We start from the raw sequence: 24,264 nt of genomic DNA, 5'->3' as shown, positions 1-24,264 counted from the left end.
GCAACCTGTCTAATGCAAGAAAAGCAACCCTGACCCATTTAGGAACCTGGCCTTTCTCCCCTTGACTGAGAGTTGAATCCCACTGATAGAGTATATCTGATGCAATTTTGATGAAGCTACTTTTTGAAGCAGCTTCCCTTGCTACAACGTCCTCATTAAGAATTAAAGCAAGAACATGAAACAGTGCAGCCAACATGGTACCATTTCCATGACTAGAAACCAATCCACATTCCTTGATCCGATCAATAAGAAAAGTGACAACATTAGATCTATATCTACCCTCATCATGAGAGCATATCATTACAAGCAAGTCATGGACAGGAAAAGCTAGAGATTCCTTATGCAAAAGTTTTGTACAAATTGATAACAGTTCATCAACAGAAGGAAATTGGACCATCTCTTCGCCGAGCTGTTGAGCATTGTCATTTGCTGCAGCATCCTTTATGTCTGATTCAGAGTTTCCAAGGGACATGGGAATCAGCATGATCGAGAAGCTTTGCAAGACCAAAATCACCAACAATAGCCACATAATCGTCATCCAGAAGCACGTTGGCAGCCTTTACATCTCTGTGTATTATTTTTGGATCACATTGCTCATGAAGGTACAGAAGGCCCCTTGCAGCTCCAATTGCTATCCTCTTTCTTGTGTTCCAATCTAAAGCTGGTTTTCCTCTAAGCCTGGAGGCGATACTTCCGTTAGACAGGTAAGGGTAAACCAGAAGTCTTCCGGTAGGAGTAGCACAATATCCAATTAGGCGGAGTAAATTACGGTGAACTGCCAGGCTGATCATTTCCAATTCTGTTTGGAACTGTAACTCGCCAGCACTACCATTTACATCTTTCAGTATTTTCACTGCCACCATTGTACCATCTCAAAGCTTCCCCCTATAAACATTGCCAAAACCTCCAACACCGAGTATACTCTTGGAGCTGAAACTATCCGTTGCATGTTGGAGCTCTCTGAAACCAAGACTTTTAAGATTCCCTAAGCTAACAACAGCCTCCTCTTTATAATCACCAATATACAAGATGGATCCATGTTGTCTTTTCTTTTATACCAAAAGAGCTCAAAACACACGATTAAGAGAAAAACACAACTAAAGCCGACCCCAAGAGCAATTGCTACTTTTTTGGACTTGTGTTTTCCTTGTGATGATACTTGTGGGACAGGAACAGGCATAAGGGTGACTGTTCCAGAGCAGCCTTCAATAGATTTGCTTATACAAATTAACGGGTTTCCAACAATATTAAATGACCTGGCTGGAAACTTGGGCAATGGTCCACTGAGATTGTTATAAGACAAGTCCAAGAAAGTAAGTTGTGTAATTTTGTCCAGCGAAACAGGAAAGGGTCCAGACAAACTATTGTTGTTCAGCCTCAGGTACTTGAGACTATTCAATTGACTGAGGGAAGGTGGAATGAACTGTTACTTGAAAGGTCTAAAGTCTGAAGCTTGGGAAGAATTCCAAGTTCCGGTGGTATTTTCCCTGAGATGTTGTTATTCTGCAGTAACTTTATTTACCCAGTCCCTTCTATCAGCTTCATTTTCGGCCTGCAGTGTATATGATTTTGAGGGAGAAATAATACGGAAGCACAGATCAACCGCACAACAACCCAAAATATCCTCATTTAATGACACTGCCCTACTATGCCTTGTTCGAATTCGTTTTAACAGGGGAAATGCAATGACTGCTTTCTATATAAGCCATCTGTTTTGCAGAGCTAACCAAAACTCTTTTGGTTGAAATTGTAGTGTAATAGGTAGATGTAGTCTCAATTACACTTTGTATAATTTGTATCACTGATTGTTCATCCCGAAACATCAAATAGGTGAGTGCCTTCGCTTCGTATCAATGTTGTTTTCTTTAAACTTCATGCACGCTTCAACTTTGTCCTTGAGAGAAGCCACGACGCCGTCAATGCACGACGAAGGTCCTTGTGTATCACTCTGATCATGACATTGTACATCAACAGAAAAGGTTTTTGTCCTGAAGAATGTCAGTACCTTGGCACTTGGAATGGAATTTCCCTTGGGAAAAACAAGGGTACTTTGTTTATTGTCTGGTGCACTGTCATGTGCATCTGAACCAGAACCTTCCGCTCAATTTTGGAAAACAAGTTCGACACATCCGATGCAGCATTCTCGAGCTCTTGGCTTGTGAATCTACTTTTGAGGTCGATTTACCTTTGGAAATCATGCCGTTTTGCTTTTGATTATTCTGAATCAGCACATTGCTGTCACGGCTTGCATTTGTTTTCTGCGGCAATGCTCGGTTTATAATTGGTTTCCGACTTTGGTAGTGAAGATAATCCAAAATTTCTCCATGTGATGATTCCATAATTAAGTGCAGATGCAATAATTTCAGCATATAAAATGGCAAATGTTTCAGACTGATTCAAACTCCAATCAGTTAACTCATCAGTTCGAAGTATGATGCAGTTACCATCAGTAAAGCTCCAAAGCAGTACGAATATGTTGTGACAGATAGGTTTGCAGGATACTTTTTTAATAATGGAGCCTGAATGGATAGAAAAGAAGCCATGCACGTGCAGTTCCCTATGAAGCACAAAACTCCAAGATGAAAATGGTCAAGTCCAAGATCCATTAAACCATTAACTAACCATCTAGAAGGCTCTGGTTGACCTCTGGAACTTATTTCACCGTGTGATATAATGTCCAATTCCGAAGATCCTACCCATGTTGGTCCACGGTACAAAACCATCATTAAGGCCAACACAAATGTAAAGACTGGAGTCGCTGGCTGAATTGCAGCAGCATAAGTTGGATTTTGTCTTCCTGTCATGAAAAATCAGATGCAGGTTTATTGGAATTGTCTTCCTGTCATGTAAAATCAGATGCAGGAGGATCTAGCAATATGGTGTGATGTACTTCCGTCATCCACCAAACAGACTCACAAAATCAACTTCAGATATATCGATCAACTGATAGTTGGTACGGTTCACATGGGGAACATCACAATTGTGAGATGAAGGAACAAATCTTCAAGCTTTTCTTTTATTGAAAATATCAATGCCATCAAGTGACACTTCGCATGTCCATGTTTTCATGTTTTTTTTTGAAGTAGAAACCTCAACAGCCTTGCACGGCCTGCCTTTGATGACGACGTGACCGTTCCTGCGAATGGTACCAGCCTGCTGAGGATAGGTTTTAAACGCTCCGGTGTCGGCAGCAGCTACGCACGGTTGCGCTTGAGGAGTTGAAAGAAAAAGAAATAGTTGGGATTGGGATTCTTGGGGATGGGTTGGATTTGGTCCAAATGCCAATTTTTGTAAATTATGTATGTCTTTTTTTGGATAATCTTATGATTTGCAATGAACAAAGATCTCTCTTTGCATCTTAGAAACTTCAAGTATTCATGTGATGAGATGCTTTTTGATTATAAGTTATTCATATGCCATGTACATGGATGATTATGATTGAATGAATGAATGAAGTGATCGAACTATGAATGAGTATGTGGAAATTCTTGAATATGAATGAAAAAATTTCCAATGTAATGAAAATTTTGAATATGAAATGTAGAATCTTGAATGTGAAATGGAGGATATGAATGTGAATGAAGAAAGAATGCAAACGAATGATTGATGGGAAATTTTTCAGGGCCAAAATCGGGGTATGACAGTTGCCCCTATTTAAACATCCTCCACTAGAGAAAAATGAAACAACACTTTTTCATCGGATCGCAGTGGGGGATGGTTAAATACCATGGAGACCTAGATTTTGATCCTGAAAAATGCAAATGCTATGATATGATATGCATGGGTGAAAGATTCTTTATTTTTGAATTTATCTATTAGGGATATGGTGAACCTTTAACAGGAGATGTTATAACAGACAAACCAATTTGTGGGGAACTCTGATGGTCCACAGGGAAACAGACAAATGGTAAAAACCAACTTGCTGGGGAAAACAATCTTGTTGGAGAGTCAGACACACACTGGAGAGTACTCAAAGTGAAACTCGATGAACGACACTTAGAATACAAGGGATTTCGGCAGTAAGTTCACACATGACATACTAAACCCGAATAAGAAAAATTTCTACGACAGGTTCATACATGACCTGATAACACTGAAACAATCATAGAGAAAGATTCTTCAAAACAGGTTCATACATGACCTGGTAAAACTGGAATGAAAGCTCAACAACAGGTTCATACATGACCTGACAATGCTGGGGAATATCAAGAAGTTCTGACAGCAGGTTCAGACATGACCTAACAAACTCAGAAAAAATTCAAAAAGAGTATATCAACAGGTTCATACATGACCTGATGACAAACTTGAATACTTTGAGAAAATTTCCACAACAAGTTCATACATGACTTGACGACACTGGAATAATCAAAGAAAAAGATTCTTCCAAAACAGGTTCATACATGACCTGGTAGTATTGGAATAAAGGCTTAACAACAACGGGTTCATACATGACCTGACAATGCTGGAATAACAAGAAGTTCTGACAGCAGGTTCAGACATGACCTAACAAACATCAGAAAAATCAAAAAGGGTATATCAACAGGTTCATACATGACCTGATGACAAACTTGAACTTTTTGAGAAAATTTCCATAACAAGTTCATACATGACTTGACAACATTGGAACAAAAAGTTCAGCAACAGGTTCATACATGACCTGACAAAACAGGAACATTCAAAGAATTTTCTGACGGCAGGTTCAGACATGACCTAACAAACTCAGAAAAACTCAAAAAAGTATATCAACAGGTTCATACATGACCTGATGACAAACTTGAACTTTTTGAGAAAATTTCCGTAACAAGTTCATACATGACTTGACAACATTGGAACAAAAGGTTCAGCAACAGGTTCATACATGACCTGGTAATACTGGAATGAAAGTTCAGTAGCAGGTTCATACATGACCTGACAATACTGGAATGAAAGTTCAACAGCAGGTTCATACATGACCCGAGAATATTGGAAAACATACAAAGGAACATCATTGGAGTTTTCTAACACGAAAAACCTCCAAGCTTCTGGAAATTCCTCAAGATGATAAGTCATACATGACTTTCACGGAACCATCAGGAAAGATAGGGTAATTAAACTCTCTGTTCGTGCCAACAACAATTGGACTTTTAACCGTAAGTAATGGACTACAACCAACTTTGCCAGCAACAACTGGACTTTGACCAAAAGCAATGGATTACAACCAGCTTGCCAGCAACAACTGGACTTTGACCAAAAGCAATGGATTACAACCAGCTTGCCAGCAAACACTGGACTTTGACCAAAAGCAATGGATTACAACCAGCTTGCCAGCAACAACTGGACTTTGACCAGAAGTAATGGATTACAACCAAACTTCATATATCAATTACAAATGTACTTACAAACAGACTGGTAGTGATGCCAACGACGATATTAGCGACAACTGGTCTTTGGGTCAAGGGATAACAATCACCAACGTGACCTGGGTCAATGCAAAATGAGCACAAAGTACATTTCGGCTATGCATGATTTGGATTTTGCTTATATGCATGATGTATGAATGATCATGAAATGCAAATGCTGACTATATACAGACTGATAATTAAGGAAAGCTTTAGGGAGGTACTGAATCCTCAACACCAATAACTCAACCAAAGGAGTGAGTAAATGCATTAAAGGAGGATCTATCAAGCTGAACAGTTACAACTGGCCCAATAATCCTTCCAGAGAATGATAAATTTGTGCTCTCTAGAGATAGATGTTGATCATCCAAGGGGAGTCTTGCAACTTGAGACTTGCGGGGAAAGACGAAAGATTTCCTTTTAATATTTCCACATGTCAAAGCAAAATTGTGTTTCTCATTATGTTGAAAAATTCTTTTTGAGTTCAAAATTTCATTATTAACAAATAAATGACATTTTGCATAACAAAGAAAGTCAGAGAAAACAGCAAATGATAGAATTTGATAGGCAAACTTGTATTTATTCAAGAATGGTAGCACGCAAATGGCGTAGCTCCATGGAATGTTACAAATTTGAAAATGGCAATAGGGAAAGGTTTACATTGAATCGCAATGACTACTACTATCCCTAATAACAATGACTCCACGAGACCTTGCTTCTGAAGGGAGCAGTCAAGTTGATCTTCCACTTTCAGCTCTTCTGTGTTGATTAGTGACGAACCGATGCAGTCTATGCCTTTTGTCCCTAATTTTTGCCTGGATCGCCCTTTCGGGTTTTCAATCCACCGGGACGCTCCTTTTTGCCTAAGTCGCCCTTTCAGGTTTTCAACTTAGCGAGCTACCATTTTTTTTTATCCTTAACTTTTGCCTGGACTGCCCTTTCGGGTTTTCAGTCCACCGGGATTTGTCAGGCATAGTATCTTTTGACTGCATCAGAGTTCACAGGGTGAATGAGCTCTTCGCCATCCATAGTTGTGAGAAATAGAGCACCTCTAGAGTACGCTCTCTTTACAACGTATGGGCCTTCATAGTTGGGAGTCCACTTCCCACGTGAATCTTTGTGTACTGGCAAGATCTTCTTGAGCACGAGATCTCCTTCCTTGAACTCTCGAGGACGGACCTTCTTGTTAAATGCCTTCTTGATTCGTTGTTGGTACAATTGTCCATGGCACAGAGCGGTCATGCGCTTCTCATCAATGAGGTTAAGCTGATCATAGTTGTTTTGGATCCATTCAGCTTCGTCCAGCTTGGCTTCCATCAATATTCTCGTGGAAGGTATCTCTACTTCGATCGGGAGGACTGCGTCCATCCCATATACTAAGGAGAATGGGGTTGCCCCTGTTGAAGTGCGGACTGAGGTCCGGTGTCCATGCAAAGCAAAGGGTAGCATCTCGTGCCAATCCTTATAAGTTTTCACCATCTTTTGCAGGATCCTCTTGATATTTTTGTTGGCAGCTTCAACAGCACCATTCATCTTTGGACGATATGGAGAAGAATTATGGTGGTCAATCTTGAAACTCTCACATAATTCTGTCATTGTCTTGTTGTTCAAGTTTGAACCGTTGTCAGTGATGATCTTGCTTGGGATTCCATAGCGACAAATAATCTCCTTCTTGATAAAGCGAGCAACCACATGTCTCGTCACATTGGTGTAGGAAGCAGCCTCTACCCATTTAGTAAAGTAATCGATGGCGACCAGGATGAAGCGGTGACCATTGGAAGCCTTAGGCTCTATAGCACCAATCATGTCGATGCCCCACATTGAGAACGGCCAAGGCGACGTCAAAACATTCAGTAGTGTTGGCGGCACATGCACCTTATCAGCATAAATTTGGCATTTATGACATTTTCTTGCATAGCTGAAACAATCAGACTCCATGGTCAACCAGTAATAGCCAGCTCTCAAAATCTTTTTGGCCATGGCATGTCCATTGGCATGGGTCCCAAAGGATCCTTCATGAATCTCCTTGATTAACATGTCTGCTTCGTGTCTATCCACGCATCTGAGCAGAACCATGTCATGGTTTCTCTTGTAAAGCACATCATTGCTCAAAAAGAATTTGGATGATAACCTCCTCAGAGTTTTCTTATCCAACAATGTAGCATCTTCTGGATACTCTTGACTTAAAAGATATCGCTTGATGTCATGAAACCACGGTTTACCATCAGTTTCTTCTTCAATCAGCTGACAGTAGGCAGGCTCATCTTTTCGCTCGATTCGAATAAGTGGAGCTTCATTATGGAATCTGACTTGGTACATTGATGCTAATGTTGCCAAAGCGTCAGCCACTTGATTTTCTACCCTCGGGATGTGATGGAAAGTGACATCATCGAAGTATTCTATCATCTTCACAACATGAGCACGATATGGGATCAACTTCGCATCACGGGTTTCCCATTCACCTTTGACTTGATAGATTACTAAGGCTGAATCTCCATACACCTCAAGGATCTTGATTCGGAGATCAATTGCAGCTTCAAGACCAAGGATACAAGCTTCATATTCAGCGACATTATTCGTACAATCAAAGCACAACCTTGCTGTGAAAGGGGTAAAGCCACCATTTGGATTCATCAAAACAGCCCCCACACCATGACCACTGTAATTGGAGGAACCATCAAATGCGAGCTTCCATCGAGATCCTGGTTCTGGTCCTTCATCTGGGCCTGGGATCTCACAATCCTTTATCACCATTATGTCCTCATCGGGGAAATCAAACTTCAATGGCTGATAGTCTTCAACTGGTTGATGAGCAAGATACTCTGCTAACACACTTCCCTTAATCGCCTTCTGAGTTACGTACTGGATGTCGTACTCTGACAAAAGCATCTGCCAACGGGCAAGTCTTCCAGTCAAGGCAGGTTTCTCAAAGATATACTTTATTGGATCCATCTTCGAGATCAACAAAGTAGTATGGCAAACCATGTACTGCCTTAAACGACGGGCGGCCCATGCTAGCGCACAACAAGTTTTCTCCAAAAGTGAATATCGACTTTCACAATCGGTAAACTTTTTACTCAGATAGTAAATAGCATGTTCTTTCCGACCAGTTTCGTCATGTTGCCCCAGCACACATCCCATTGATCCTTCAAGCACAATCATATACATGATTAATGGCTTTCCCGGGACAGGTGGAATCAAAATAGGAGGCTCTTGCAAGTATTGACGGATCTTCTCAAAAGCATTTTGACAATCAGAATTCCATTCAACATCTTGGTCTTTTCGAAGCAATTTGAAGATAGGCTCACACGTGGCCGTCATGTGTGAGATAAACCTTGAGATGTAATTCAAACGTCCAAGGAAACCTCTGACTTCTCGCTCGGTGCGTGGAGCAGGCATTTCTTGTATAGCTCGGACCTTGTCAGGGTCTACCTCAATTCCTCGTTGACTAACAATGAAACCAAGCAACTTCCCTGAACGGACACCAAATGTGCATTTTGCAGGGTTTAATCGTAATCTAAACTTTCTGAGGCGTTCAAATAGCTTCTTCAGATGGTTCATATGATCTTCTTTATTCTGAGATTTAGCGATCATGTCGTCAACGTAGACCTCTATCTCCTTGTGCATCATATCATGGAAGAGAGTGACCATAGCTCTCTGGTAAGTTGCCCCAGCATTTTTGAGACCGAAAGGCATTACCTTGTAGCAAAAAGTGCCCCAAGGGGTAATAAAAGTGGTCTTCTCCATGTCATCTGGAGCCATCTTGATTTGATTGTATCCAGAAAAACCATCCATAAAGGAGAATACAGCAAAACTTGCAGTGTTGTCTACTAGAGTATCAATGTGTGGTAGAGGGAAATCGTCCTTTGGGCTAGCTCTATTCAGATCCCTATAGTCGACACACATCCTCACCTTTCCATCCTTTTTGGGTACAGGTACAATATTAGCTACCCATTGTGGGTACTTCGCCACTGCGAGAAAACCAGCGTCAAATTGTCGTTTGACTTCTTCACGAATCTTCAGAGCCATATCTGGTCTTGTTCTTCGGAGTTTCTATTTTACTGGTGGGCATTCTGGCTGAAGCGGAAGCTTGTGCTCAACGATGTCGGTGTCTAGACCTGGCATATCTTGGTATGACCATGCAAATACATCCACATATTCCTGTAGCAGCTTAACCAATCTCTCTTTGACGCTTGCTTCAAGAGTGGTGCCGATTTTGACTTCTTTCTTCTCTTCCTCTGTGCCAAGGTTGATTGTTTCCACCGGTTCTTCATGTGGCTGAAGGGCTTTGGACTCGTGCTCGAGCAGCCTTGCCAGTTCGTCGGGGATGTAACAATCTTCTTCACCCTCTTCTTCCGCTTGGTAGATAGGGGAGTCAAAGTTATGAGAGGTAGTAAAATCATTGGATTCAACGGGGTTATCGTTTATTCTGCATGTTTGAATGATTGATTTCTTTTAGAAAAGTAAAAATAAAAGATGTATAAATGAAAAGTTTTTTTTTGTTTTTGAAAATATCGCCATTTTCTTAAGAGAAAGCAAAATAAATGAATTTTAAGAATTTAACAAAATGCCTTTTACTCATTGATAATGATTATTTGAAAATGAAAGTGGGCCCTGCAACATGATCCATTAGCCTTGGGCAGAGCTAAGGATTTGAAAGGAAAAATACAACAATTATTACTTTGACAAAGGAAAAATTTCGGGGATCTCAACCGCCTTCCAGTTGTTCAAAGCTGTCTCACACCGGTAAACCAAACATGGCTCATCTTCATTCGCGGTGCTATCTTCAATTGCATTGATCTGATCTCCATGGATGAATCCTGTGCTGAGGAAAACTTCCTGGATGCTTCGGGTGTTGTCCTTTGTAGGGACTCGGGCTCCTTTCACAGCGGAAGGCACATATCCCAGACCAAAGCGATCATGCTTCTCACGAATATCAATAAGTTGACCCCAACCTTCAGGGTTTCCTCCTTCAATACTAGACTTTGCGCTTTTCAGAGACGCGAAAGATGAACAAGCTTTCCCAACAGGGTCCTTCATCTCCACAAAAGTGGCATTGGCTATTTCAAGAGCTTGGAAAGAAGTTTCCAAAGCGTCCTCATCAGCCTCAATATATCTGAAGGATGAAAGGTGACTGACCACAAAGTCCTCCTCTCCAGAAATGATGATTAATTGATTGTCCACTACAAACTTCATTTTTTGATGTAAGGTGGAGGTAACTGCCCCTGCAGCATGAATCCACGGACGTCCCAACAAGCAGCTATATGCTGGATTAATATCCATGACTTGGAAATTAATCGGGAATATGTGAGGGCCAATCAATATGGGCAGTTCAACCTCTCCAATCACGGTTCTCCTGGAACCATCAAAAGCTTTCACTACCAAGGCACTAGGCTTCATAGCTGGTCCTTGATAAGATAACTTAGCGAGTGTTCTTTTTGGCATCACATTCAGAGAAGATCCAGTATCAACCAACACTCTTGCCAAAGCATCATCTTTGCATTTTACCGAGATATGGAGAGCACGATTGTGATTTTGTCCATCCTCAGGTAATTCCTCTCCACTGAAGCTCAAAGTATTACAAGCTGTGATGTTTGCCACTACTCCATCAAATTGGTCAACTGTTATGCTCTGCGTTACATGAGCTTGAGCAAGCACCTTCAACAAAGCTTCCCTATGGGCTTGGGAGTTCAGTAACAGAGATAGAATGGAGATCTTAGACGGTGTTTGATGTAACTGATCCACCACTTTGTAATCACTTCTCTTGATTAACTTCAAGAATTCAACAGCATCTTCGGATTGGACCACTTCGGGTTCTTTAGTGGGAGCTGCAACCGTTGATTCCTTGTTTGGCCCTTGAGGAGTCACATTGAATTCGGGCGTATAGATTCGACCACTACGGGTCATTCTGCTCATTCCTGCAATATTGGTGACGTCTTCACTTACAGCTTTTGTCACCTCAGCATCTGAACTTCCTTCCACAACCTTATCCACAGCAGTAATCTCATATTTCCAAGGCACGGCCTTGGTGCTCTCATATGGAAAAGGCGCGGGCATACATATCTCGATAGGCGACAACTCACTATTCACTGGAACCACTCCACCACTATAATATGGGATCTCGACCGGTTCAGGTAAATTGAAACAAGGTTCAATTACCAACACGTCTTCGTTCTTTGCAACACTGGAGACTTGAAGCACTCCTTTATCCATCAAACCTTGAATGTTGTCTCGTACCACCTGACATCCCTTTGGGTATGTGGCACACTCTTCACAATTGTCATGATTAACATTGATCAGGCCAGCTTCCACCAATCGGGCATGGAATGCTGCCAAAGGAGTCTTAACATCCTCCACCTTCTCAACCGTAACAACAGTAGATGCATCTTCAATGGCGTTCACCGCAGGATCTCCATGGGGAGGAAGAGGATTGTTCTTCACATTCGGTCCCATGTCCTTAAAAGACAAGATCTTGCTCTCAATCAATTCCCGAACCCTATGCTTTAGAGCGTAACAACCTTCTAGGTCATGCCCGGGGGCACCTTCGTGAAAAGGACAGTGTGCATTAGGGTTGTACCATGGAGGAAGACGATCAGGTGGAGGTCCCATAGGTCTGGGAACTACCAACCCCTTTTGCAACAAGGAGGGATAAAGCTCAGTGTAGGACATTGGGATTGGGTTGAAGGTCACCCTCTCCCCTTGTCTCCTATTTTGGTTCTGAGCATTCTGCCTCGGCGCTTGAGCTCTCGGTTGTTGATAAACAGGAACTGCTGGTGCTTGTTGATAAGCTGGCGGAGCCGCGGCACGTTGTTGAACTGGAGCTGGTCAGTAAGCTGGAGGCGCTTGATAAGCCTGAGCAGGCTGTTGATTGAATGCAGGCGTCACAGCAGCTACGTACGGCTGAGGAGCGTACTGGACTGGATACATGGGTTGTTGATAGGGAATCGGTTGTTGAACATACTGCTGAGGTGAGTATTGTTGTGGTTTCCTTCTTGGAGGAGCTCTTCCCTGACCAGCAGTCACAGCATTTGTTTCCCCTTCCTTCTTTCTAGGAAACCCTCCAGAGAACTTCTTTGGATTAGCATTTGAAGTTCCAGCTACAGCCGCCAGTTTCCCATTCCTTACACCATATTCAACACGAGCTCCTATAGCAACAAGCTCGGAGAATCCCAAGGAAGCACTTCCAACCATCTTCTCGTAGAACTGGGGTTGGACAGTGTCGATAAACAGTTCAGCCAATTCTTTCTCAGCAAGAGGTGGTTCAACCTGAGAAGCCAGTTCCCTCCATCTTTGAGCGTATTCTTTAAAGGACTCCTTATCATGTTGGAACATGCTCTGCAGCTGTCTTCTGTCAGGCGCCATATCCATATTATATTTGTAATGTTTTATGAATGCGTCTGACAGGTCCTGGAAACACCTGATCCTGTTCTGATCCAGACTTAGGTACCATTTAGAAGGAGCCCCACTCAAGCTGTCTTGAAAACAGTGGATCATCAGCTTGTCGTCGTCCACGTGTGCAGCCATTTTGCGTTAATACATGATGAGATGGCTTTTTGGACAAGTGTGCCCCTTGTATTTGTCGAAGTCCGGAGTTTTGAATTTGGCTGGAATCACCAACCCGGACACCAGGCACATTTCTTTGGCAGCAGATCCAAAGACGTGGTCTCCTTCTAGATCTCGGAACTTCTTCTCGAGGAGCTGCATGTTCTCCTTTACTTCTCTGAAGTCCTCAAACCTTACTTCGTCACCAGCGACGGTTGAGTCAACAGTCTGATACATGTGGTTTTGATCTTCATAATGAGGAACATGTCTAGTATAGGCAGCTGGTGGAACCACAGTATGGATGACTGGACGTGCATCAGTGTAAACCGGTAATGGCACGGCTTGTTGGACAGATTGCCCCATGTCGTGCACCACCTTCGCTCGGGGGACGAAGTCATAAGGTAGCCCATACGGAGGAAGGGTTGAGGGTAACGTCCTCTGAGGTGGGACTTCTACTGCTGGGCCCATGGTCTCTGAAATAACGGTCGCTTGTGGAACCTCAAACCTGAAGGTTAAAGCTTGCAGCATCTCTCGCATCTGGGACATGCCTCCTTTGATTTCGTCTAGCTCAGCTCTAACTCGGGCGCTCTCTTGTTCTTGTTCAGCCATTCTCTGTCTTGCTCTGGCGCGAGTATTATACTGGTGTTGAAAATTCAGCGTGAAACTGGAGGAAGAAAGGGCGGAATGAGACTCTATTTTTTTGAAAATGTATGAATGCATGTATGGATGCATTTGTTTGCAAAACTCTTGGTTAGTTTCAATCATTTATTTCAAAAATGTCACAACACTTGTTCGCAAATATTTAAAGTAATAAGGAAATGAAACACAATAAAAATGAATCTCAAAAGTGATTTTCATTAATCTCATAGCAAAGTTCAAATACAAACAACGTGCTCATGGCTTATGGGCTTTCCGAACCGTAGCAAGATCGGTAGTCAGCCCTTCTAGCATTGCCTTACAAAACTTAATGAAATTAAAGACTTGATGCGGGGTGTTCTCTGGACACATGCACCAATCAGCTTCTTGCAGTTTCTCAGGTAGCTCACGCATGATGGAACTCGCAAATCCGGACAGCTTCAGAAATTTGCCCTTCCACTCAGTGTAAAGCCCTTGAAGATCTTGAATGATGCGCACGTCTTCAGCCTTGGTCACCTCTATGTCCCTATAGAGGTTTCTCCAATATCTGCACTCGCCTAGCAACACCATATAGGCAGCATCCTGATCCCCACCTTCAAGTGCCTGGATTCTAGCATCGGCTCGATCCAAATGATATTTCAACCGTGTGCAAACTCTTTCTGACTCTTCAGTCTTCAGCTTCTCGCGTTCCAGAGTATCCTTGTACTTCTGAATGGTATTTTCCAGTTCACGAGTACGAATCTCAGAAATCAACCGCGCCTCCCTCTTCATTTCAAGGGTCAGTTCCAGAGTCTTGTTGAGTTTCTGAATCCGGAGTAGAGCTCTATCCAACTCCTCTTCCTTTGACTTGAACACAGATTTGGTGCTATAGAGCGCTTGTCCAAACTTTTATCTCCTTGTTTCAGACTCTCTAGCTCTTTTGTTGGAGATTTCAAGCTCTTTGTCCTTCTTTTGTTGATCGTCTTTCAAGTTCCCATTCTCTATCGAGACACGGCCAAGTTTGATTCTCAAATCAGCATTTTCCAACTCCAACTCCTTGATACGGGCATTGAGCTTCTCTACATCTTCAGGTAATATGGGTTCTGGCTCCGGAACCAATGGATAGATAGAAGGATCAAATGGATAAGGGAGTTTAATCATTTGAACCCTCTCTCTAACCCAACAAGTGTAAGGCTCTTGGGCAATGACATTTCTCTTACCCAACTCCTTACCTTTCCTGATAACTGCTCGCCAAGACCTCTTGATCTTTTTCACCATGGGATGATCTGCTTCAATACTATGTAAGATGAAAGGCTCCAGGGCTTCAGCTTTTGGAGGACCATTCATAGGGTACCCATGTTGCCTCAGAGATAACACAGGATTATAGTTGATGCAACCCTTGGTTCCTATCAAAGGCACATTGGAAAAATCTCCAATGCTGACAATCATATTCTCGGTTTCCCAATCCCTGATATACCACTTAACATGACTGGAGGTGAGGGAAGCTAGCTTCTGGAAGGGCTTGAGTTCCTTCGAGACAAAAGGACCTTCTTCGGGCATATGGGATCTAAACCAAGCATGCAACAACTGTGCACAGCATAAGACGATTCCTCCCTTCTTCTCATGACGATCATGGAGAGTGTAGTAGATATCTGCCAATAGGAACGGTACAGGGTTACCGGAGAGGAAAATTCTCACAGCCAGGTGATCCACAAAATGGTCAATATTCGGGAAGAGAACTATCCCATATACCAACACGGCTAACACAGCATAGAAGGATTCCCAATCCCCTTCTTTTTCCATCTTCTTGGCCTGATCTTCCAAGAACTTCCTAGAAAAACCACTGAAAGGTCCTTTCACATCCCAATTATCCACGACTTCAGAAACTTTCAGACCCAAAGCTGAAGCTATTCTCTTGGGAGGAATATCTTCATCAAGCTTAGGAAATGGATTGTGATCCTTCAAATTCCGGCCTATGATCCTCTCAACCTCCTCCAAGGTAGGAGCCAACTGGAAGTCAGAAAATGTGAAACAACGTAGAGGTGGATCATAGAACTGAGCAATAGTCACTGCGGTCATCATGTCTATCTTCTCATTCAGGATGTCCAGAATTCTCCCATAGTTTTGTACAAAGCTGTTGAGTTTGAGGGGTGTTACTTTGGCACTCAACTTCTGTAGGCTGGTAAGGTCCACGTTCTTGTATTTGAACTGAAAAGTGCCTCTTCTCTCAGGATTCATCTTGCTAACAAGTCTCGGATTCCTGAAATAATGCGAAACAACTAAGAGTTTTGCTTTTTATGCATATGCAATGAATGGATGGATGCAATGTTTTTTTTTTTTTTTTTTTTTGGATAGGTTCAGAGGTCCGAGGTATGGATAAATTTGATTGCTTTCCAAAACAGGGTTCTCACCGGGTATGATCTAAGGCTTTGTTACAAAGGATCCCCAGAGTCATTGACCAACAAGAATGTTTGACGCTTACGGGAAATACTTCCCGGTCATCAACTCCATCAAGGGAATCTATTCTGGGTGAGGTTCTCGTACCGACCCTTACGAGGTATTCACCTCGGGAGTCCGCACTACGCAACCATCGACTGGGTTCTAGACAGGGTACTCAGAGTCATGGATTCAAAAGACTGTTTGACGCTTACGGAAAATACTTTCCGGTCGTCAACTCCATCTAGGGAATCTATTCTAAGCGAGGTTCTCGTATCGATCCTTACGAAGTATCCACCTCGGGAATCCATACTACGCAACCATCATTTCTAGTTGGCCAAAGGTTCAATGTTCTAAAAGGTTCTTAGAGTCATGGACCCCTTTGAAACATCGAAGCTTACGAGGTATACACCTCGGGCGACAATATTTGCAAAAGGATCTACTCTAAGTGAGGTTCTCGTACCGACTCTTACGAAGTATACACCTCGGGAGTCTGTACTACTCAACCATCATCTTACCTTATGTTTTTTCACTCTAGACTTGGGTGTAGAGTCTTTCCCACATGGTTTGCAATCAAATACCCAAATACCAACAATCACAAGAGAACCAATATACAACAGATATATCAATATAATAATAAAGATGATAAAACAATAAAGAAAAGCCACACAATTAAACAAACAAAGGCACACAAACGTCCTAACTAGGCTTGACTCACGTAGGGAACAACATTCCCCAGCAGAGTCGCCATCTGTCGCACCTCGAAAAAATGGGGATACGACTTCAAAGCGAAACGTGATTGCACGCTCGCAATGATGGACTAAACAGAGTCGCCACCGAACTTTATTTATTCCTAAAAAGGAAAGGGGAAATATCGATAAAACCCAGGACAAAAGAAAGGATAAGATATGGTCATCGCAACCAATATCAGGGTTCGGGAGTCGGTTACGCAAGGGGAAGGTATTAGCACCCCTCACGTCCGTTGTACTCAACGGGAACCGTTAGGTCAGTTGTGTGCGTTAATGTAAGTTTGAAATGTTAGGCTTTTCGAATTATTAGGTGGGAAAGAAAGAAAGGATGAGAAGAGAATGTTTTTGGATTTTTGACGAAGGACTAAACCTAAGTTTTTTATTAATGGGCCTGACAAGATTTACAAATCCTGCTCCTACGTATCTCAAAAGAGAAATCAAGGCTTACGTAGTTCTGGGTAGAAAAATGTTTTGTTTGTTGGTCGATTTTAGCGAAAGTCATACTGTATTAATCGACGAAAACATTATTTTACCCAAAACAGATGAGGAGTGAACGCATACCACACATCGAACGAATTTATAAATCTACATTCGGAAAAGCGTCATTTATCTCTACTCAACAGTCGTGGCCGAAACATTGTTTTGTATCTCTTAAGACAATATATCTTTCATTTATGAAAAAGGTTTTTGATTAATCGCACGGCGGCGAGAAAAAGAAATTGATTTGTTTGGTGTATTTTGAGTGATGGCGAGAACTTGGATGAGCGAGATATACATCTCGAATCCTAGCCTCAGGAGTGCACGGTATACACCATGTTCCATTTCCATCTTTATTGAAAGAGGTTAAGATAGGGATTAAGTATTTTGGAATTTGATTGAGAAGAGGTTTGACGAAACCGCATTGACAGTTTTAGACGATGGCGAGAGTTAAGATTGGCGAGGCATACGTCTCGAATCTTAACCTCAGGAGTGCATGGTATACACCATGTTCCATTTCCACCTTTATTGAAGAAGTGTTGAATAAGATTTAGGTATCTTAGATTTGATTGAGAAAGGGTTTGACGAAACCGCATTGACAATTTTAGACGATGGCGAGAGTTAAGATTGGCGAGGCATACGTCTCGAATCTTAACCTCAGGAGTGCATGGTATACACCATGTTCCATTTCCACCTTTATTGAAAAAGTGTTAAATAAGAATTAGGTATTTTGAGTTTTGTTGTGAAAAATGACTTGACACTAGATCAAGTATAGATGGACGTTTAAAAGGAATTTGAATGAGTGTTTGAGGGAAAACAAAGTGGATAAATTTGGATGATGGCGAGAGCTAGGATTGGCGAGATATACATCTCGAATCCTAGTCTCAGGAGTGCGTGGTATACACCACGTTCCACTTCCATCTTTATTGAAAAGTGTTTAGATAGGAATTAATATTTTTTGAGTTTTTGATTATGAAAAATAGCTTGACGTTGGATCAAGCATTTGATGAAGGTTTGAAAGCAATGGAATAGAAATGGGAGGGATAAATTGATTGATTTGTTTTATTGAGAAAATACTCGACGTTGGATCGAGTCTTATTTTTGATATTTTTAGAAATGGTTGATTTTATTCTTGTGTTAGTAGCTAACTAAACAGTCAAGCAATAAAGAAATAAAACAGTACAAAATTATTACACATCGGGGAGTGGGGTACATTTTGTCAAATAGGGATTCAAAATACTGGAATAATTAAATCGAGCCCAAACAACAAATAATGCAATTTATGAGTGTAAGTGCAAGCGGACTGTCTCATTGTAAGAAGGCCCAAGAGTAAGCCATGTGAAGAAAATAACACAACAAGTTATATTTACAATACACTTAAAAATTAAATTGAAAAAAAAGTAAAATCGGGATTTGCACGGATGGAAATTGAGGGACACACAAAACCTAAATAATGTGCTCAAAGCCGGTTTGCACACATTGACAACAATTGAAATGTCATATGTGATTCGTCAAAACGCGGCGAAATACTATCACTATATCGATAAAAATAATTATGGATAAACAACATGGAAATCGTTGAATCCATAAATTAAAATCGATATTTTAAAAAAATAAATAAAATAAAAGGTTTAAAAAAATGGTAATAATAAAAACTAGTAGGAAATGGAAAGTATATTAAAAATAGGAAAGGCTAGAACCCAAGGATCAAACCCAGAACCTAGGATTTAACAACAAATGTTTCTACCACTGGACTAGAACTATTTTGTTATTCAAATATTGCCTGCATTACTATAAATATAATAAACAGGCGCTCAATATAACTAAATAACAAAAATAACAGTAGCAGTAGCATGAATGATTTCCATTTCTTCACTGTAACTCAGAAAAAAACTCAAGACTTGAATGAAGATTAAACAAACAAAAAACAATCAAATGATGCACATGGAAACGCACACGGAAGAGAAAGGAATCGAACATGTGAGTTACCGAAATACCAAGGTTGCTACCGCTTTGCGTTGTTGTTGCTGGAAGAGCGTCAAGTCGTGATGTGACGGTTCCGGTTGTAGCCTTTGTGGTTGCAACAAGGGTGGCGGAGGAGAGCTTAAGGGATTAGTGGTTTTTACAGCTGAAGCGTGGAGTATGGATGGTTATTTTTCTGTGTGAACAGTCTTCTTGAATCCTCTCTTTTTCTTTTTTGAATGGTAGCCGTCTCTCTTCCCCCCTTCTGTGAACAATATTCGTCCCTTTTATAATCCCACTGCTAGGGTTTGGAATTGGTCACTGAGATCAAAAGAGTATTGGAATTGGAAGTGTTTTCTTGTGTTGCTCTGTTGTCTACCCCATTTTGGTGCTTGCTCTGAAAAAAGGTAACTTGTACCTTGTACCTTCTCCTGGAAATATTTTGATTCCCTTTTGTTGCTTATGAATTTTTACCGCCGGTAAAAATTTATTCACTGCTGTGAATTCACTTGAATATGATATGTATTGTTTGATGCTTGCAGGGAGAAGGTGTGAATTGAGGTGCTGATGACGATAAATTGTGCTGACCTGATGGAAATGAAAGGTGTTGAAATCTCAGATGCTGGCTCAGAGTAGGATTCTATCTTGCTTATGCAGCAGCTCAGTTCATGCCACAAGGGCTCTAATACTGAATTGATTTCAGAAAACTCAAAATGAGCCCGAGAAATTCCATCATTCTCTTTCTCAGTCGACGAGGTGACAAAGGAACTCAAGGCTTGCAAAACCCTCAAAATCAAAGCACCATTAGCAGACGTAGTAAGAAGAGATTTTATTGCTTCACTGAAAGTGCATAATTCATCCATAGCAGATGAGGTCAAGTCATGAACTGCTCCTGATAGGTGCGAGACAAAAAGCTAACAGTGAATTGGAGCAATGGATACTAATTTCCTCATTACCTCAGCAACAAGACCATATGCATTACCCGACAAACCTTCTAGTGCAAGCAACGAGCACAGAAGGAGGCTTGTCGACAATAGCTTCAATAAGCTCAAATATACTTTCCCATATTTTGAGACCTGTCCGACGAATTAGTTGTGGAAGCTCACTAGACACATCAAGAAGTTTGACAGACTCGCCACACCTCTGCAAAACCTCTGCAACCACAGCTTCATTTTCAATAGGATTCATTGAGCACGTAGAGTAAACCATTCCTCCACCAACTTTGAGTAATGATAAACCTCGCATAGCAAATAAAATTTGTAGGCTGTGAAGTCTAGCAGCGAACATTGGTAATATCCTGAAACTGTGTTGATATAAACCCTATTATTAGATGTAAACTGCATGCTAGGAGAGCAGAATACGGAAAGTACGTAAGTCTAAAAGCATGATCTCCCTATGCTTTTCATACTTCAATTGTTTCTTCACAAAGAGAGTTTTTTTTTCGGTACTCAAACTCATCCAGATATGCTTTCTTCTGAGCTCTAGAAAGGTTTCTGAGCTGGGCTTTTGTCAAAGGTTTAAATGGTGGAAAGTCATCAGGGTCTGTCTCATTACCAGAATCTGATGGTTCATCAAGATCGCCATCGAGATTGTCCTCGTCACTAAATTTCTCCTCTGGCAACTTTAATTGCGGTCTTGACGGCAGAAGGGATGACAGAAGAAATGGTAATGGTTGCATTCTTGCACGAGCTTTCAAAGTCGGTACCTCTATATTCTTATTTTCATGTCCGGCCATAATATGTTGTGCAGAACCAAATGTCTTCATCCATTTTTGGTAATTTGAACAACTTACAACAAATTCAGGCGTTAAGTGAATTATGCATGCAACACTCTTTGACATGTTTCCCACTTGATCACCATAAGTAGCTAGTGATTTTGCCGACAATAATGCTTCCAAGTGATATTCTGTTGGGAAATCTACAACAAGTCTCTTCTGCTCGTGTATATCTGCATACTTGGAAGACAGGCCCAATGCAGACTGTAAGTTGTGTTGCTTATCATCATCAATGGTAAGCGATGTCTGCGTACTATTCACAACTTCCTTCTTCAACTGCTCTGCAATTTCAGAATTCAATCTTTCATCCACTTGCAGCAACCTGTCTAATGCAAGAAAAGCAACCCTGACCCATTTAGGAACCTGGCCTTTCTCCCCTTGACTGAGAGTTGAATCCCACTGATAGAGTATATCTGATGCAATTTTGATGAAGCTACTTTTTGAAGCAGCTTCCCTTGCTACAACGTCCTCATTAAGAATTAAAGCAAGAACATGAAACAGTGCAGCCAACAAGGTACCATTTCCATGACTAGAAACCAATCCACATTCCTTGATCCGATCAACAAGAAAAGTGACAACATTAGATCTATATCTACCCTCATCATGAGAGCATATCATTACAAGCAAGTCATGGACAGGAAAAGCTAGAGATTCCTTATGCAAAAGTTTTGTACAAATTGATAACAGTTCATCAACAGAAGGAAATTGGACCATCTCTTCGCCGAGCTGTTGAGCATTGTCATTTGCTGCAGCATCCTTTATGTCTGATTCAGAGTTTCCAAGGGACATGGGAATCAGCATGATCGAGAAGCTTTGCAAGGCCAAAATCACCAACAATAGCCACATAATCGTCATCCAGAAGCACGTTGGCAGCCTTTACATCTCTGTGTATTATTTTTGGATCACATTGCTCATGAAGGTACAGAAGGCCCCTTGCGGCTCCAATTGCTATCCTCTTTCTTGTGTTCCAATCTAAAGCTGGTTTTCCTCTAAGCCTGGAGGCGATACTTCCGTTAGACAGGTAAGGGTAAACCAGAAGTCTTCCGGTAGGAGTAGCACAATATCCAATTAGGCGGAGTAAATTACGGTGAACTGCCAGGCTGATCATTTCCAATTCTGTTTGGAACTGTAACTCGCCAGCACTACCATTTACATCTTTCAGTATTTTCACCGCCACCATTGTACCATCTCAAAGCTTCCCCCTATAAACATTGCCAAAACCTCCAACACCGAGTATACTCTTGGAGCTGAAACTATCCGTTGCATGTTGGAGCTCTCTGAAACCAAGACTTTTAAGATTCCCTAAGCTAACAACAGCCTCCTCTTTATAATCACCAATATACAAGATGGATCCATGCTGTCTTTTCTTTTATACCAAAAGAGCTCAAAACACACGATTAAGAGAAAAACACAACTAAAGCCGACCCCAAGAGCAATTGCTACTTTTTTGGACTTGTGTTTTCCTTGTGATGATACTTGTGGGACAGGAACAGGCATAAGGGTGACTGTTCCAGAGCAGCCTTCAATAGATTTGCTTATACAAATTAACGGGTTTCCAACAATATTAAATGACCTGGCTGGAAACTTGGGCAATGGTCCACTGAGATTGTTATAAGACAAGTCCAAGAAAGTAAGTTGTGTAATTTTGTCCAGCGAAACAGGAAAGGGTCCAGACAAACTATTGTTGTTCAGCCTCAGGTAATTGAGACTATTCAATTGACTGAGGGAAGGTGGAATGAACTGTTACTTGAAAGGTCTAAAGTCTGAAGCTTGGGAAGAATTCCAAGTTCCGGTGGTATTTTCCCTGAGATGTTGTTATTCTGCAGTAACTTTATTTACCCAGTCCCTTCTATCAGCTTCATTTTCGGCCTGCAGTGTATATGATTTTGAGGGAGAAATAATACGGAAGCACAGATCAACCGCACAACAACCCAAAATATCCTCATTTAATGACACTGCCCTACTATGCCTTATTCGAATTCGTTTTAACAGGGGAAATGCAATGACTGCTTTCTATATAAGCCATCTGTTTTGCAGAGCTAACCAAAACTCTTTTGGTTGAAATTGTAGTGTAATAGGTAGATGTAGTCTCAATTACACTTTGTATAATTTGTATCACTGATTGTTCATCCCGAAACATCAAATAGGTGAGTGCCTTCGCTTCGTATCAATGTTGTTTTCTTTAAACTTCATGCACGCTTCAACTTTGTCCTTGAGAGAAGCCACGACGTCGTCAATGCACGACGAAGGTCCTTGTGTATCACTCTGATCATGACATTGTACATCAACAGAAAAGGTTTTTGTCCTGAAGAATGTCAGTACCTTGGCACTTGGAATGGAATTTCCCTTGGGAAAAACAAGGGTACTTTGTTTATTGTCTGGTGCACTGTCATGTGCATCTGAACCAGAACCTTCCGCTCAATTTTGGAAAACAAGTTCGACACATCCGATGCAGCATTCTCGAGCTCTTGGCTTGTGAATCTACTTTTGAGGTCGATTTACCTTTGGAAATCATGCCGTTTTGCTTTTGATTATTCTGAATCAGCACATTGCTGTCACGGCTTGCATTTGTTTTCTGCGGCAATGCTCGGTTTATAATTGGTTTCCGACTTTGGTAGTGAAGATAATCCAAAATTTCTCCATGTGATGATTCCATAATTAAGTGCAGATGCAATAATTTCAGCATATAAAATGGCAAATATTTCAGACTGATTCAAACTCCAATCAGTTAACTCATCAGTTCGAAGTATGATGCAGTTACCATCAGTAAAGCTCCAAAGCAGTACGAATATGTTGTGACAGATAGGTTTGCAGGATACTTTTTTAATAATGGAGCCTGAATGGATAGAAAAGAAGCCATGCACGTGCAGTTCCCTATGAAGCACAAAACTCCAAGATGAAAATGGTCAAGTCCAAGATCCATTAAACCATTAACTAACCATCTAGAAGGCTCTGGTTGACCTCTGGAACTTATTTCACCATGTGATATAATGTCCAATTCCGAAGATCCTACCCGTGTTGGTCCACGGTACAAAACCATCATTAAGGCCAACACAAATGTAAAGACTGGAGTCGCTGGCTGAATTGCAGCAGCATAAGTTGGATTTTGTCTTCCTGTCATGAAAAATCAGATGCAGGTTTATTGGAATTGTCTTCCTGTCATGTAAAATCAGATGCAGGAGGATCTAGCAATCTGGTGTGATGTACTTCCGTCATCCACCAAACAGACTCACAAAATCAACTTCAGATATATCGATCAACTGATAGTTGGTACGGTTCACATGGGGAACATCACAATTGTGAGATGAAGGAACAAATCTTCAAGCTTTTC

At 41.3% G+C, this 24,264-nt stretch overlaps 4 pseudogenes; all 4 read right to left on the bottom strand.

Annotated features, from left to right (window-relative positions):
- Window positions 1-452: 452 nt before the first annotated feature.
- Window positions 453-2,339, bottom strand: LOC127100533 (probable LRR receptor-like serine/threonine-protein kinase At4g30520; annotated as a pseudogene).
- A 4,017-nt stretch (window positions 2,340-6,356) lies between these two features.
- LOC127100530 (uncharacterized) lies at window positions 6,357-11,987 on the bottom strand (annotated as a pseudogene).
- A 9,715-nt stretch (window positions 11,988-21,702) lies between these two features.
- LOC127100526 (probable LRR receptor-like serine/threonine-protein kinase At4g30520) lies at window positions 21,703-22,959 on the bottom strand (annotated as a pseudogene).
- A 529-nt stretch (window positions 22,960-23,488) lies between these two features.
- LOC127100525 (WAT1-related protein At4g19185-like) lies at window positions 23,489-24,054 on the bottom strand (annotated as a pseudogene).
- Window positions 24,055-24,264: the final 210 nt, after the last annotated feature.

This window comes from Lathyrus oleraceus, chromosome 7, assembly GCF_024323335.1.
Source record: "Lathyrus oleraceus cultivar Zhongwan6 chromosome 7, CAAS_Psat_ZW6_1.0, whole genome shotgun sequence".
In the NCBI taxonomy this organism is placed as follows: Eukaryota; Viridiplantae; Streptophyta; class Magnoliopsida; order Fabales; family Fabaceae; genus Lathyrus; species Lathyrus oleraceus.
The sequence above is the reverse complement of the archived record's forward strand: the minus strand, read 5'-3'. Positions and strand labels throughout refer to the sequence as shown.